Raw genomic sequence first — 10,984 nt, 5'->3', positions numbered from 1 at the left:
TACATATATATGTTCATAGAAGCATTAGTCATAAAAGCATAAAACTGAACTGTTGGTCCACAGAGCTGAGTTCATGCAGGGGAGGGAAGAAGATGTCATGGAATTTCTACTTGCTTGTAGAAATGCTGGGACTTACAATTACCCATCTGCTGCACCTGTACCAACATATGCTATTCAGAGGAAAACTTCGAGAAATTGGATCATTTGCTTTCGCTCAAAGAAATCACCTATTTCTTGCCCAAGGCATGGCAAGAGATTTCCTTGAGCAAGTGACTGTCACTCAATACCTAGTGGTCTCCCCAAAAACTGGGGGGAGGGATTAAAGCCAATTTCACGAGGTTAGGTCATATGCTTTATGTGTGGCAAAATGGGTCATATACAAAAAATAATGCAGGTCACAACCTCTTCTTATACCCACTTAAGGACCCACCCACTTGGGACCAAGACTTAATGAACCTGTCTCTGAAAATTGGGTTGAGGACCAGTCCCTACCCTCTCAAAATCAGGGAACCTGATGATCAATAATTCAGCTTCCCAGCCCAAACAAAGAGAACTCCACAGTTTAAGTTCATAAAAGTCTGCAACATCAGGAAGCTTCGGTTTAGATATTTCTTGCCCAGAGGTCTTGACCCTCATTCCAGCTCAATGCCCTTATAAGATTTAGTCTGGCATAATAGGACCACTCCCCTTAGGGACTATGGGGATGATTGTAGGAAGACGCAGTTTAACAATAAAAAGAATAATAATTCAACTGAAGATTATAGATTCTGACCATGTAGAAGAAATAATGGTTATTCTTTCAATACCCACAGTCTGTACCTTTAAGAAATGTGAAAATATATCTCAACTTTTATTACTTCCTTATGTTATACCTGGAAATGTATCATAGAAAGAGGCTCTTTGGGAGTACTAAACCTGAGGCTTCTGCTTTGACAGCTTTCACTGCTAAGCTTAAAGAGGAAAATCCAATGTTAACTTGTAAAGGAAAAATTTCCCCTGAGTTCCCTGACTGCCCTGATCACCTACCCCCCTTCACAATTGTGGGAACGTGTAGACCCAGTTATAGTTTAACTTTCTTTCTGTTCCTACATGGTTTTAACCTGGTCATATTAACCCTGTAAGCTTGCACCTGCACCTTGCAAAAATGTGATTGAGCAAATGCCAGATGTCATGTACTTCCTAAAGCAAATCAATCTACTGTACCTTTCTATTGTTTGAAATACTATATACAGCTTGTAAACTCATGGCTCAATGCTGGCAGTTTCTGGCTTATGCTGGATTCTAGTACAGCCCCTGCATATGCTTGTAAAGAAAATAAAAACCCCCTGCTTTTGCATGAGACTGTGGTCTTGGTGTCTTTGAACGGCGCATCATTCTCCTGGACTTAACAAACTGTTTTTTTTTTTGTTTTGTTTTGTTTTGTTTTGTTTTACCTCTCATCCAATGTTAACTCTTGATATTCAGGACAGAAAATGTTAAGGTAAATTTGATTCTGGAGCAGAAGTGTCTGTGATTTCTTTAAGAGATTGGCCCCACAATTGGACTCTATAAGACATTCAATACAATTTGAAAAGTATAGCATGGACATGCCTCAAAATTCTGTTTGCCAGAGTGCTGATTACTTGAAGTGCATAGGACCAGAAGATCAACAGTAAATATTCCTGCCTTATGTAGTTCCAGTTTCCATGGGGACTTGATTTGCATAAATAATGCAAGGCAGAATATCACATCCCTTACAAAAACACCACACAGCATGTTAATTCAGAGGTTTTGACTAATTGATTGGGGACTCTGGGTTAAAGTGCCCAGAACCCATTCCCAATGAATGGAAATCCAATATTCTAATCTGGATTCCCAAATGGCCCATCCATAGTACAAAATTAGAGGCTCTTAGAAACTTAGTCGATCAAGAATTGAGACTAGGGCACATTGAAATCTCTTTTTCTAATTGGAATTCTCCAATATTTATTATTAAGAAACTAATAGGTAGTTGGAGACTTTTAACTGATCTGATTTCTGTAAAGTTTTAGATGGTTAGAATGGGCAAGATGTAGAATGACTTACCTTTACTTGTAGCCATTCCAAGAGAATGGCTTTTGATAGTAATTGACTTAAATAATTGTTTTTATAATATTTCTATATATCCAAAAGACAAAAAACTTGTCTTTACATTTACTTCTCTTAACAGAATCCTATGCAGTGATTTCAATGGATGGTTTTGCCTCAGGGCATGGCAAATTCACCCACCATATGCCAATATTTGGTTGATGTGGTTTTATGGCCAGCTTTAAAATTTTTCACCAGGTATATTGGGTGCATTACATGGGTAACATCTTACTCTCAGCTCAGACTTACAAGAAGTTGCTATGTGTTTATAAATTTGCCATTAGCTGCTTGCAGGTGCTGGTTTAACGATTGTCACAGAAAAAATCGAGACTTTACATCTATTTCAATACTTGGGCTTTGTATTGGAGTGTATTTTAGTGTATCTCCAAAAGATTTCCATTTATCAGAAAAATCTAAGAATCCTTAATGATTTTCAAAAACTCTTAGGTAATATAAATCAGATCCATTCCTTTTTTGAGAGTCCAAATTCAAAACTAACCAACTTATTTAGTAATTTAGAAGAAAGTCCGGATTTAAATAGCCCAGATGTTTAAAACAAAAGGCCCAATGGGAAGTATATTTTTTCATGGACCGGCTCCAAAAGCCCTATCTTTCCAAGATGATACCTGGAGAGAAGGTGTGGCTTTTAATTTTTCAAACCCTCATTCCCCTATGAGTACTATTGCTCAGCTGCCTTGGCCTCTAGAATGGGTTTACTTACATGAAAAGCAATCTCAGATGTTTGTGCCTTATTTGGAATTGATCTCTACAATTATTATCAGGCAAGGCTCAGAAAAATTTCCTTGTTAGGTTATTTTGTTTTGTTTTGGTTTTTGGGTCACATCCAGCAGTGCTCAGGGGTTACTCTTGGATCTATTTTCAGAAATTGCTCCTGGCAGGCTCAGGGGACCATATGGGATGCCGGGATTCAAACCACTATCCTTCTGCATGAAAGGCAAATGCCTTACCTCCATGCTATCTCTCCGACCCCTCTTTGTTAGGTTTTGATCCTGAAATAATAGTCCTGTCAATTCCAAAAAAAAGGGAAATAGAATGTATATCATCTCTCAGTGAGCCCCTTCAACAAACACTATGTGATTTTTTTGTTTTATAAATAAATGTTTATTTTTAGAGAATAACAAGAGGAAAATTACATGTTCAGAATACACAGCCATACTTGGCCTAATTCCATAGAATATACACACGTTGAATCTGTCATTGACAGATTTTAAGATGATAAAGCCAGGGAGAACACAGGGTTTAGTGCCCAACAAATGGTATAAACAAGGTATAAGGAAGTAGCTCAAGGTCTGGGTACAACTTTGTGTGCAGAAGAATGAATCCTACCTCCTGATCCCATATATTTTCTAGTATTGCTGGATCACTGAGCACAGAAATCAAGCTCATAGAACACTTCTGGGTGTGACCTCAAATCACAAAACAAAAAATATTTAACAAACATCTTAAACCAATGGTCACGGTGCCATTATTTGCAATAGTCAAAAGGTAGAAATAATATGTCTGTTTATGGATGAGTGTGGGAATAACATACATACTATTCATGGAATGAATATTTTTCCACCTACAGGAAGGATAGACTGACAAATTATTATCTGGAATAAATGGACACAAAAGGTCAGATATTATGCAATCTCACACAAGAGATATGGAGTTAAAATTAGGGAAATGATGTTCTTAATACACTTCAAACACTTCTTCTATGATGGCAAGAAAATGAAAAACTATAGACCTATGTGGACTTTCCTTTAGAAAACCTTGATCTATAACAGTACACTATGAACTCTAAAAACAAAAAAGGAAGTACAAATTATTCTCTGTTTTGAACCATTATGATGAAATTGAAAAGGGTCATTGCACAGCCTATTGTAAAAATGCAGCAAGAAAATGATGGTTCTTTCTTTTTGCATTTGAGCATGATTTGATTTCAGAATCGAGACTATTGTGTGGTGCCTGTCTTTATTGCTGTAGTGTTTATTGGTTATTTAATTTGATATTTTTTTTGTATTGTTGTGGTATTTTAATTATTTTTTTCACATCCTCTCTCAAACTGAGGTTGGAAGCCTCTAGACAGGACTCTGCCTATTTTCAGTATATTTGATTTTTGATTGGGAAGAGGATATATTAGGTGATGGGTATTTCCCTGATTCAATGTGAATATGTACCCAAAATACTACAGTGAAAGATATGTAAGCCATTATGAAAAAAAAATTGTGTTTTTAATCAGAAACTTTCTTTGACTTACATGTATTATTATTATATCAATTATATTATATGTTATGTTATGTCACTATATTATGTTATATTAGTTTACCTCATTATGTTAATCAATTTTGTCCTTTAAATAAATTCTTACTTTAAAAAACAAAACAAAACAAAAAACAAAAAAAAACAACTTTAGTTTGTCCTGAAGAAAAAAAAATAAAATAAAATAAATAAAAGATAAGATAAGGCCTCCCAATTCTTACCACAGGCTGTGTTCTTTACACTGGCTGTATAGAAAGAGGAGGTACAGTAAAGGCACCCCATATACACCTCAACACAGGCCCCTTGCCGGGTATGTATTGTGAATTGGGGGACAAAAAAAAAAATGATGGTTTTAATTTGATGATCAAGCAATTTCAGAAATAACTAATTTATTTGTAAAATCTAGAGCAGCCCATATTATTTTTTTATATCTCAAAGAAACTTGCTGCTATGATATAGCTGTTTAAATTCGCTGATGTTTAACTGGATGATCCTGAGATGTCTTTAATAATTTTCTAACGTTTAATATTCTTTGCTAACAGAAAAACAGCTGCAGGATGCGGACTCCCACAATAGTGCTCATTATTAGAATGTTTCAGTGTCTTAATTTGTATTCTAGTTTTTAATGCTTCTATTAATGATCCATGGAGATATAGTTTGGATACCCTAGATTCACATTACAGTCATATTTTCTTTCTTATTTGGGGGGTCACACACGCAGCTTTCAGGGGTTACTCTTGGCTATTCGCTCAAAAATCATTCCTAGCAGGTTCGGGGGACCATATGGGATGCCGGGATTTGAACCACTGTCCTTCTGCATGCAAGGCAAATGGTCTAACTCCATGCAATATCTCGGGCCCTACAATGATAATTTTTGTTGACCTCCTAATACAGTGCTCTTTTGGATATTTTAAATATTTTAAAAATTTTAATTTTTTAATTATTTTTTAATTTTTAATTATATTTTAATCTAATTTTATTTATATTAAATATTTTAAATCATTCACTTTTTATTTGATTTTTATCTGCCTATATCTTCTAATATCCCTCTACACAGAGATCTTTGGATAAAGATGTCTGAGACTCTTTTTACAGAGCTCAACATAATATCACTTAGTGTTCTATTCTTAAATATTATGATTGTTTTAAGAATGTTATTTGCATGTTCTAATGAAGCCCTTTTATTCAGCACAGTTTCCCTCCATCAATGTTGATTATTCCAAGGAAATAAAAATCCTTTTCACCTGACATACTACTAATTGACAATCTACCAGTACAGACGATCTGCACCTACTAGCCACAGTCTGGTCTCTCAGCAATATATCTATAAAAATTTAGAGTCTATTCAAACTGTTTGAGGAGAACCTTTCCTGGTACCTTGAAGAAAGACAATAGGGATTAGAGAAATTACTGTGCCTGGAGCCTGCAGATGGCACCAAGGCAGAATGCTTTGTAGTTAGGGATAGCCTGTTTTTAATCCAAAAAGTTTTTTTTAATTTTCCCCTACTTTAGTTGCACCTATGCAAAATATTATCAAATGTTATATTTAGAAACAAGTGCCATAATCTTAGACATGGAATGTGAATTCTTTTGTTTTATCTATGTCTATTAGGGGGAGATGTTGGGTTACTGATCCTACCCTAATCAATATTTATACTCCACCCTAGGGTGTGATTTGGTCATGGCATATTGGATTACTCCCTACTTGGTATTCTTCCACCCTAGGGTGAGACCTGATTCTTGTCAATAAAAGCAGGAGTCTGAGGAAGGCAGAGGCTCATTCTTCAGTCTTCTTCCACTGAGCTGCATTCCATCATAGGAGCAGAAAGCTTGGGTGGGTGAATTTCTTGCTTGAGTGCTGGATTTCCTAAATCTGCTCTTGTATCTCTTCACTGTGTGGGTTATTTCCTGAGTCGACTTTTGATTCCAGATCTGAGTCTCACCACACCCTGATTTTCGAGCCATAGGTTCCAATAACAGATGTTCCACTGACAAGATACAGCTATGATGTACTCAATGGCCATTAGAATGATGATATTGTTAAATTGTGAGAAAAGGCATGAAATTGGAGGTGATGTTGCTGAAAGAAATAAAGCAGGAAATGAAAGACAATTGTAAATTATTTTCAACACTTTATGGAAGATGAATTTCCATGAAAAGAAACTGCCAAAACAATAACAGAACAAGAAAAAATAACTCCCAGATTCTTTTTTCTTTTTTTAAATTTATATCTTTATTTAAACACCTTTATTACAAAAAATGTTGTAGTTGAATTTCAGTCATGTAAAGAACGCCTCCCTTCACCAGTTCAACATTCCCACCACCAATGTCTTAAATCTCCCTCCTCCCCACCCCACCCCTGCCTGTACTCTAGACAGGCTTTCCACTTCCCTCATTCATTCACATTGTTAGGATAGTTCTCAGTGTAGTTATTTCTCTAACTTCACTCACCACTCTTTGTGGTGAGCTTCATGTCATGAGCTGGATCTTCCAGCTCCCCTCTCTTTGTCTATGAGGATTATTGAAAAATGTCTTTTGTTTTTCTTAAAACCCATCGATGAGTGAGACTAGAGTGAGACTATTCTATGTATATCTCTCTCCCTCTGCTTATTTCACTCAGCATAATAGATTCCATGTCCATCCATGTGTAGGAGAATTTTATGACTTCATCTCTCCTGACGGCTGCATAATATTCCATTGTGTATATGTACCACAGTTTCTTTAGCTTTTCATCATTTGAAGGAAATCTTGGTTGTTTTCAGAGTCTGGCTATTGTAAATAGTGCTGCAATAAATATAGGTGTAAGGAAGGGATTTTTGTATTGCATTTTTGTGTTCCTAGGGTATATCCCTAGGAGTGGTATAGTTGGATCATATGGGAGCTCAATTTCCAGGTTTTGGAGGAATCTCCATATCACTTTCCACAAAGGTTGGACTAGATGGCATTCCCAGCAGCAGTGAATAAGAGTTCCTTTCTCTCCACATACCCGCCTGTTGCATTAAATAATTAACGATGGATCTGGATGAAGGTGGATGGAGATGGATAGTGAAGGATGGATGGAGGGATTTTTCTCTGCCATCCCAGACCACGTGGCTCCACAATCCCCATTCAGCTGGCGGGTCCCAGGTTTAGGTAAACAGCGGAATCAGACTCATCCAGAGACAGGCATCAGGAAGAATCAGCTTTATTCATACCCTGTCCACCACATGTGTGGCCTATATCATAACCTTTTAAGCATTTGCTATTCTTAGTTTGCCCTGCATCTTAACTCCTTTCAGCCATCTTCCCTTTGACCTCCATGCTGGTCAAAGACCAAAAGGGCAGAGAGATAATCCCCTGGGTCAAAGGCCTTATCTACCTTTTCCAAGACCCCTCCCAGGAATGGGCGGTGTCTTGCAGGTAAGGTCAAGTTACCTAGAGAGAAAGGGTGGGGGATGAGGCTTCACCCTCCAGCACTGCTTGTTCTCATTCTTTGAGATGGTACCTCATAGTTGTTTTATTTGCATCTCCCTGATGATTAGTGATGTGAAGCATTTTTCATGTGCCTTTTGGCCATTTGTATTTCTTCTATATTGAAGTGTCTGTTTATTTTTTTCTCCCCATTTTTGATGGGGTTAGATGTTTTTTTCTTGAAAAGTTCTGTCAGTGCCTTGTATATTTTGGATATTAGCCCCTTATCTGATGGGTATTGAGTGAATAGTTTCTCCCACTCAGTGGGTGGCTCTTGTATTTTTTGGCACTGTTTCCTTTGAGGTGCAGAAGCTTATCAGCTTAATATATTCCCATCTATTTATCTCTGCTTCCACTTTTTGGAGAGTGCAGTTTCCTCCTTGAAGATGCCTTTAGTCTCAATGTCATGGACTATTTTACTTACATATTGTTTTATATACCTTATGATTTCTGGTCTGGTATCAAGGTCTTTAATCCATTTGGATTTTACCTTTGTAAATGATGTTATCTGGGGGTCTAAGTTTACTTTTTCACAAGTGGCTAACCAGTTGTGCCAACACTACTTGTTTAAGAGGCTTTCCCTGCTCCATTTAGGATTTCTTGCTCCTTTATAAAATATTAGATGGTGTCTGGGAAACATTCTCTGAGTACTCAGGCCTGTTTCACTGATCTGAGGGTCTGTCTTTATTCCAATACCATGCTGTTTTGATAATTATTGCTTTGTAATACAGTTTAAAGTTGGGGAAAGTGATACCTCCCATATTTCTTTTCCAAGGAGTGTGTTAGCTATTTGAGGGTAAAAAATAACCCCCAAATTCAATGATAACTATGATAATTCTAAGGAGCAGGGGAGGTTGGGAGGAGATTGGTCTTCCCAGTGCTTGGTAGAATCTATAAATCTGGTGGTAAGGCTGGGAAATGCTACTTAAAGATTTTTCCTTTAAGTCTCTGAAAAAATACAATGGTGCAAACTAATTATAAGTTTTTTCAAAATTTAAAATGAATGCACTTAGCCCTCCATGAGGGCAGCAGACAGGGAAACTGCCTTCTTTTGAGAATCTTGGTATTGTTAGACCATACTAAAGAGTGCTCAGGGCTTATTCTGCTGGTTCTGTGCTCAGGAAACACTCCTGGCAGGCAAGTAGACTAATACATGAAGCTCAAATAAAGAGTAGCAGTGAAGTTGGGGAAATAACTACACTAACAACTATCATGACACTGTTAATGAGTGAGAAAATTAGAATTTCTGTCTTGTATATAGGCAGGGGTTCAGAAGGAGACGTGACATTAGTGTTGGGAATGTTGCACTGTTGAAAGGTGTGGTCTGTTTATGACTGAACTCCAGCTATAATTATGTTTGTAATCATGGTGCTTAAAGAAAGAATATATATAAAAAGAAACACAATAAATCCACCTGAGTCTTAGAAGTCGTCAGTGATACTCCATTATGTGGAAAGAGAAAACAGTGGTAGACCCAGAAAGTACAAAGCCACTCAGATTATTGACTGCCTTATAGTAGGGGTTTTGAAGTTACAGGCTACTGAAAAATTAAAAATTGACTCCTTCGGGAGAAATAGTAAGGAGGTAAAGCATTTGCCTTGCATGCAGAAGGATTGTGGTTCAAATCCCAGCATCTCATGTGGTCCCTGAGCCTGCCAGGAGCGATTTCTGAGCATAGAGCCAGGAATAACCCAACCCCTGAGTGCTGCTGTGTGTGACCCCAAAAAACCAAAACAACAACAATAACAACAACAACAAATTGACTCCTTCAGTTCTCCTTCATAAAATCAATCTGCTGAATATATTGAGTCTATCTCAGAAGCCTCAAATCAACTTTTGTCTATTACTCTGGCCACCAATGCCTTGTCACAATAAGAGTTGGAGGAGAATGGTGTATATTCTACACCAATATTGTCTTTCCAGCTACACAAAGCTCCAGAATCTCGCCTGGGCCTTTACACTGAAGGCACTCCCTACAGTAGGGATTCTTGCCACTGAGATATTGATGTCTCAGGAGCTTGAACAGTACTCAGGGCTTTACATTTAGAAGAATTGGAAAGTACCCTGGACAAAACTGCATGTGTATAATAATTCTGCTCTACAGCTAATCTCTGAAAGAATGTGATACCACTGAATATTTCCAGGTACATTGTCTCATATTGAGAACTCTGGGGCTTTCTTGAAATGGGGGAAACCCAATTACCCTTTCTGCCTGGAAGCACACCAACACAGAACACACTCCAACATAGAAACAGCCCAGGTTCACAACTAACCCAAAAAAGAATGATGAGAGGCTGTAGCAATAGCACAAAAAGTAGCGTATTACCCTTGTAAAAGGCCGACCCAAGTTCGACCCCTAGCATCTCCAATGGTCCCCCAAGCCTTCCAGGAGTAATTTATAATCAAAGAACCTGGAGTAACTCCTAATAATGGCCAAGTGTGGCCCAAATACTATAACAACAAAAATAATGAGCAGCTGAACCTTTCCAGGTAGAACTACTCTATGAACTGAAAACTTTTTTCTTTTTCTTTGTTTTTGTTTTCAGGTCACACCTGGCAGTGCTCAGGGGTTACTCCTGGCTCTACACTCAGAAAGCACTCCTGGCAGAATCGGGGGACCATATGGGATGCCAGGATTTGAACCACCGACCTTCTGCATGCAAGGCAAATGTCTTACCCCCATGCTATCTCTCCAGCCCCATTGACATTTTTTTTTTTTTTTGGTTTTTGGGTCACACCGGGCAGCGCTCAGGCTGCTTGGCTTCATGCTCAGAAATCGCTCCTGGCATGCCATCACAGGATAAGGAGATAGCGACCAGGTCTCCCCAGATAAAGATCCGTACACCAAAGAAGAAATGTCACGCACTGCATAGGCACACTTCTAAAAAAGGCAAAACATCATCCCATTTGTTTTTAATTTCACTCGGACATTTTTTCTTTTCCTTTCCTTTTGCTTTCGCTATCAGAAGTGCTTCTGTTCAAAAGGTGGACCTTTGTGTTATCTTAAGGCTTTCTACTTTCTGCCAAAGGTTAAAGAGCTTGGTATTACTGAGTCTCAGGTTGTTAAGATTTGGAATGATGTTATCCAAGAATCTCTCTGGGTCTCTACCAGGGATCTCTTCACTCATGACACATGGCATAAGAGGAGTTTTTTTTTCCATGA

The 10,984-nt window shown here is 37.8% G+C and overlaps 1 non-coding gene across 1 annotated transcript; it reads left to right on the top strand.

The window, feature by feature from the left end:
• The first annotated feature begins 4,575 nt into the window (after window positions 1-4,575).
• Window positions 4,576-4,708, top strand: LOC126031647 (small nucleolar RNA SNORA51). The gene has a single exon (XR_007503485.1). It is a non-coding gene; the product is annotated as a small nucleolar RNA SNORA51 (small nucleolar RNA).
• Window positions 4,709-10,984: the final 6,276 nt, after the last annotated feature.

Source organism: Suncus etruscus, chromosome 1, assembly GCF_024139225.1.
Source record: "Suncus etruscus isolate mSunEtr1 chromosome 1, mSunEtr1.pri.cur, whole genome shotgun sequence".
NCBI classification, from domain to species: domain Eukaryota; kingdom Metazoa; phylum Chordata; class Mammalia; order Eulipotyphla; family Soricidae; genus Suncus; species Suncus etruscus.
Note: the sequence above shows the minus strand (reverse complement) of the source record. Positions and strands in the feature narration are given on the sequence as shown.